General features: G+C 41.5%; 1 long non-coding RNA gene across 1 annotated transcript in view; it reads left to right on the plus strand.

Moving 5' to 3' along the window:
• LOC109321570 overlaps positions 1-6,914 on the plus strand; it is a 108,576-nt gene that overhangs the window by 15,505 nt on the left and 86,157 nt on the right. Inside the window, exon 2 of the long non-coding RNA XR_002104088.1 lies at positions 5,012-5,146. This is a non-coding gene — a long non-coding RNA (uncharacterized LOC109321570). The remainder of the gene's footprint in view (positions 1-5,011; positions 5,147-6,914) is intronic.

Below are 6,914 nucleotides of genomic sequence, written 5' to 3' on the forward strand. Positions count from 1 at the left end.
ACTGCACAGCAGGGAGGATGAAAATAGTAGGATTAAGGTGCACTAATGTGGTGCATGCTGTGGAGCTGTCTAGACTAACTCCAGTTCTGCCAGGGTCATCATTTCCTATCCTCTCCAAGCATTGAATTCAGTTCAATAGAGAAAAGACAACATATTGGTCTGTCACTGGGTAAACATGAGCTAATCTTTGGTCAGGGCACTCAAGGAATGAATTCTGAGGTAGTGAACTGGGAGTAAGATGGATGGCATGAAAGGGGTGAATTGTGTTGCATACATTTCCTGCATGCAGCCAGACATCCATATAGGATTTTGACCCTTAAATAGAAGAAGAAACAGGCATCTTAAAAAAAGACTTGTTGTTTTCCACTGAACAGTCAGTCTGTTCCTTAGGACAAAGGTGGAAGTATGAATAGGGGGGAAATTCAGCCCAGCTTACTCGAAGTTTTTCTCTTCTCTCCCAAATTTCTGTTTTCAAGCTGTGGACACATCTGGAAGTAACAGCAAACACGTGTATGGTGGTTTTGGAGGAGGGGAAATGGGATTCACATGCTTGAGAGGGTGGATTGCCTATTCTGACAGCGTGGACCAGAGATACTGAGATGGAGAGACAAACTGGAGGTAGAGCTAAGTGCTTTCCCAATTGAAGGAGCTGGAATGCTACTCTTGACTATAATTTACGCATCTGAAAGTACTAGCACATGACTCACCATGGTGGTTATAATGAGATTTTAACCCCCTGCTTAGATGACAGACAAGAGGTATGGCTTAAACTGGGTGGGTGATAGACACCCCAAATAATTCTGTCTCTTTATAGCAGTGAATTGTGGGAAAGATATCCATTCTAGCATAGGAGTCACAGTCTGTTACCCAATCTGGACACTTAAGACCATAGTGTCAACAAAAATCATCTCCGTACATCTTCAAGCACTGTAAATAAGGTGGGAAAGATAGCTGGGCCAGAGAGGTTGGGATATATCAGTTAGTGCTGATCTAGGTGCAAACCTTTGTGGCTGTTGACTTCCAAAGCCAGAGAAAGCAGTAAGGAATGGACCAGATTGCCCATCTAGCTTTTACATACAGTTTGCACCACTGCCATTTATTATAGTATCTGAGCACTTTTGAAGCAGAATAGTGATAACAATGGGCATTTATACATGTGCTTCAGGAGTGGGAGAAAGAGGGGTGCTTTAATTAGAGGGGCTCTTGGAGCTGCTCTAATTAAAGCACCCAGACAGTCTCATGTATCAGCATTCCCATCCTTAAAAATGGCAGCAGGGGCACTTTAAAGCTTGGTACATGAGATGCTGGAATCTGCTAGAGCACAGTAATTACCACACTGCAGCAGACTCAATTGTCTCTTTCTCCCACTCCTGAAGCACATGTATAAATGCCCATTGTTATCACTATTCTGCTTCAAAAGTGCTCAGATACTATAATAAATGGCAGTGGTGCAAACTGTATGTAAAAGCTAGATGGGCAATCTGGTCCATTCCTTACTGCTTTCCCTGGCTTTGGAAGTCAATTAATTGAGTCTGCTCTGACACACTGTAATTACAGTGTGTTGGAGCAGCCTCATTGCTTGTTTGTAGGCGCCTGCTTAGTGCACTTCACAGAGTCTCTGGCATGTCTCCCAATTTGAGGTAAGTGTTGGTAGAGGATAGGCTTTGGGGTTTTGATTTCTTTATATTTTGTTTCTTCTGTGAGGTTTTTTTTTTAAGATTGATTTGTTTCAAGATACTTTTTTGGAGGTTGGCTGAGGTTTCTTTTGGCTGAGGAGTTACCCATCTTGTGAGCATTGTACTCAGAGCTAAAATAAGATTGTCAAAGAGGAACACTTCCATGCATTTCCTAATGGTTGCCAGAGCAGAGAGGACACTGCAATAAGGTGATAAGTAAAAACAAGGAGAAGATTGTTGTCATGGAGCCAAGGGCTTATCTGCAGTCCATACTCAGTTCAGGACCACCATTAGAAAGCATGCCTTACCCACTCTTTCCTGCTCCATGCATGCCATTGTAGCCCAGCCCTCTTAGGATCTCTGTCTTGGGCATGATCTTAGTGTGTGTTCAGGTTCCTGGCTTAAGGGTTTTGTTATTATTTTTTAATTCAGTGTGAAGATCTGAAGCTAAGAACCCAGCTCCAGTATACTGTGTATATACCGTATTAGCCACAGCTTTAAATAGATCATTCCCCCCACCCTTTTTTTTTAAACAGTGTCCAATTCAGCAAAATGATCCTTGTCAGGAGACAGGCCAAATCTCTATCATCTCTCAGGAGCTTGGCACCAACTATCAGGCTTGACAAGCTATTTTAAGCTAAATATTAGCTCCCTTGAGGAGCAGACTCGATTAACTGAGTCTGTTTCAAAGCGGTGGATCTCTGGCATGTCTGAGAAAGAAATGGTACACGTATAAATGCCCTTATAAGACTGGGGGCAATGAATTACAAGCGTAATAAGGACCACACACGTGATTTGGAATTAGAAGTAGAGAAAATCCCAGTAGGACACAGTCTGGGATTTTTCCAAAGAACCTAATGGAACTAGACCTTGAAATACAGTGGGTGCTGGGTTCTTAGCTTCCTCTGTCTGTCTTGAAAATCCAAGCTCTAAGTTTTAGCAGAGTAACTCTTGGGGAAGGGTATTTTATCTTGTCAGCAAAACCATGCTGGGAAATCAATATATATGGAAGATCCCAGAAATAAAAAGATAAATTGAAATTAAGATATAAGTAGCTGTACAAAGATGAACTGCATGATCATTCCAAGGAGCAAAAACTAAAGAGTAACTGCATACAAATGAGCAAAAGAAAATGTGAACTCTCAGGTAAACATTTTCTGAGAATGAGATATACTGAAAACTAAGTACCCAGAGGAAGTGGAGGAAGTGTCATCACCTTGAGACACTTAAAAAAAAAGGGCTGAACCGCTAATATACTTTAGAGGGTAATCAAGGTTCTTTGCAAAAATCTGATAACTTTTAGGAGACCAACTAAAATAGTTGGAAAAATTCTTCTTTGCAAGCTTTCGGGTACAAATACCCTTTGTCAGGCTGAGGAAGCACCTGCAGTTGGTGTGCACTTTTCAGAAAAGAAGCCAGAGGCCAGTATGCATGCAAGAAAGCCAGTTAGTGAAAATGCAAATTGAGGTAGTCAATGGGTGAGAGACAGGTGGAGAGAAAGGGAAATATAGACCTGGTGATAAAAATATAGCTGGTAAATAGTACGGGTGTGTGAAGCGGGCCCTATTCAATTCAGATTCAGCTTGAATCAGGGACAGTGATTCGATTAATTGGTTCGACTCACTGTCCCTGATTCTATTTGGCTGAATCTGAATCTGAAAATTTGATGCTGATTCAGAGAATTAGCAATTTGGACATAGACACAGCTTTAAATGTTTTTTCTACATACCTTGAGGTACCAGCACGGTTTATGAATACTGTGATGCTGAGGCCAGTGGAGCATGCCACGGTGCCCTCCGTGTTCTTGGTGGTGAACCTGGAAGTGGACCAGAAGTATTGGCCCAGGCCCAGGAGGCACCAGCTGCTGAGCCAGAGGGTGTGGGGGGCCGCCCAGTGTGATCCCCAGTGGATCTGGAAGTGGACCAGAAGTGGTTCTGGTCCACTTCCGGGTCTGCTGCTGAGCATGCTGAGGCGCCTCCTGTGGGACACTCCATGCACCCCAGCATCACAGCGTTCACAAGCCACCTGGTACCTAGAGGTATATAGAAAAAACATTTGAAGCTGTGTCTGTGTCTGAATTGCCAAATCTTTCCAAGTCTCTTCAATCGATTTGAAGGGTTCTGATTCAATTCAGAGAGATTAAAGGGTCCTCCAATTTGATTTGGAGTCAGAGATTCATTTGGCCACCAAATTGGGCTGAATCTCCACCAAATCAAATCAGGGACCAAAGCTTTGTACAGCCCTAGTAAATAGCAGAGAGGAGGCTGCTTGAGGTGTCATATGTTAGGCACATCATAATATGTCATGAATCCAATGTCTATATTTAATCCATGATTTTTTGTATCCAGTAGATTGATGAAGTGATGTTTGTAGGCTTGTCTGTGAAAGGTGTATGGAAAATTCTCTTTGAGGATTAGAACTGAGAGGTTGGAGAGAGAGTGGTTTTCTTGTGAGAAATGTGCCCCCACAGGTAACTGGGTATTCTTGTCTTTGATAGAGTTTTGGTGTGCATTCATTCTGATGTGCTGTTGTTGTTTGGTTTCTCCTCCATATTTTCCATGAGGGCATTTGGTGCACTGGATGAGATATATAACATTTCTGGAGGTGCAGGTATAAGATCCAGGAATGTTGATTGTTTTGTTGTGGGCTATAGTTATTATGGGAGTGGTGGAGGTATGTCTTGGTGGAAAATATGTAGGAGAAATCAAACCTGTGGGGGCTCATTTCTCACAAGAAAACCACTCTTTCTCCAATCTCTCAGTTCTAATCCCCAAAGGAAACGTACAAAACACCTTTCACAAATGAGCCTATGAACATCACTTCATCAACCTACTGGATACAAAAAATCCTGAACCAAATATAGACATTGGATTTATGACACATTATAACCTGCCTAACATCTGACACCCCTGGCAACCTCTCTACTATTTGCCAGCTATATTCTTTTCACCAGGTCTCTATTCCCCTTTCCCTCTCCCCTACCCACCACCTGTCTCTCACCCATTGACTACCTCAATTTGCATTTTCACTGACCAGCTTTCTCACATGCATACTGGCCTCTGGCTTCTTTTCTATTTCATCCAGGAAAAGGACAGATCAACTGCAGATGCTTCCTCAGTCTGACAAAGGGTATTTGTACCCAAAAGCTTGCAAAGAAGAAATTTTCCAGCTATTTTAGTTGGTCTACTAAAAGATATCAGATTTACCCAAAGAACCTTGTCTGCCTCCGTACTTAGACTAACAAAAATACAACCTATACCCCTTTAGAGGGTAATTAAGGAGACGAGCTCTAAGGTCTAATTTGTCTTAATTATCTGTGATTTCTGTGGTTATAGTTGATTGCAAAATGGAACAATGGAAAAGGACAAACATGAAAAGCCCTGGGAGCCATCCATGCAGAGGAGGAATTATAACTTGCACCTGATGCTCATGCTTAAAACAGAATCCAGGAAAGGACCGGGAAACTTCAGGTCTGTAAGTCTGTCATCTCATTTGAAAAGACTGTAGTTGGACTGTCTAGGGCAGTGGTTTTCAACCTCTGGTCTGTAGACCCCTGGAGGTTCACAGACTATATTGAAGGGGTTCAGGAAAGATGAGTGTGATCAATCAAAAGTATGTGAATATCCACACTTAAAATTCAAAGGGGTCCACACCTCCATTTTAATTTTGTTAGGGATATGCAAATAGAAAAAGATTGAAAACCACTCGTGTAGGGATTAAATGGGACTGTATTGCAGATGACAAACACCATTCTGGCAGGTGAATGGATCTAGATATTGAAGATGATGTGGTCTGCTTCCACCTACCTATATTAATGCAGGGTTGGATACACAAAAGGGTATTGAATCAGAATAATGTATTGCTGTCGTTCCTTAGTATAGAATAGCACGATTTTGAAACTACAGCAAGTCAAAGTAGTGCAAGTCCTGCCTTGCAACTGGGCAACATGTTTGCATTCAGGGATTCCATTGGTGTACCTGCACAAATACAAAGCACCCTAATGACGATAGGTGCTGTTACCTGAACCAAGGATCAGGGTGGAAGCTTTATAAGAAACAGACCAATGTTCCTTTAAAACAAACTAATGATTGGGCTTTTGCATAAGCAGCTATGGAACCTACTTGCTTTCCTCTTGAGTATGACTTTGTGAGCTCAGTAAGGATGTCAGGTGTCTAAGGCCGCTGACAGATGTGAACCCCCCCCCCCAAACACCCAGCACTTTACCAGAAGAGGAAGTGCATCACTTTGACCCAGCTCCATAGCATCTGTATAGATCAGGTGCTTCAGCGGGGCATTTTGGCACGTTTATCTACAGCTGATTGAATCAACTATTAGATAAAATGGCAAAAAAGCACCTCTGAAGCATGCAATCTATACAGATTTTGGATGAGCTAGGTCAAACTGATGCTGGGCAAGCACTGCCCTTGATGCAGGGTGTGCCAAGCTGAAATAAACCATGGTGGGTTTTTTTCCATGTCTGTAAGCAGCCCAAGATTTTAGAAATCCATGTGGCAACTTATTTCACTTAGACATTTAGAAAACTTAATTGAAAGACTTAATGGAACAGCAACAGTGGCAGCAGTATAAACATACTTTCTGAAACTTGGAAATAGAGAAGCCTCAGGATGTATGTTTTTATTCATTTACATAATAATTTAATAAATGAACAACATGCAACAATATTTTATTTAATACTCAGGTGCTAAGGTTTGCATTGTAGTTTTAAACATGTTTTTATTAAACAAAATTATGGAAGATGATCAGCATAGACATCCAGTGGGCTATAAGCATAACTAGCTAGAAGTTTAGATGCACAGTGTAGGAAATCTAAGATGAAAAATGCAATCATGTTTGAATTAAAAGCCACTCTAAGTTATATCATGCAGCTCCACTGGGGCAAGATGAGTGCAAATGAGAATACAGCAAGATTCATCCCTTTACAATTGTATACATAGACAAATTTGACCACAAACCCTTATATTTCTGATTCAGAACCAGATATAACTTGACCTTTCTGATGCCTGGTGCCTTATATATCATTTACCCCTGGTTTGGGGTATAAGTGAAGGGTTGTGTGTACTGTAATAAACATCATACACATTGATTATCAAGCCCCTTGATAAATATATGTACAGGCATACCTTGGAGATATTGCGGGTTCGGTTCCAGACCACCGCAATAAAGCGAGTCACATGAATTTTTTGGTTTCCCAGTGCATATAAAAGTTATGTTTACACT

Source organism: Crocodylus porosus, unplaced genomic scaffold (assembly GCF_001723895.1).
Source record: "Crocodylus porosus isolate Cpor-Errol unplaced genomic scaffold, CroPor_comp1, whole genome shotgun sequence".
NCBI lineage: Eukaryota > Metazoa > Chordata > Crocodylia > Crocodylidae > Crocodylus > Crocodylus porosus.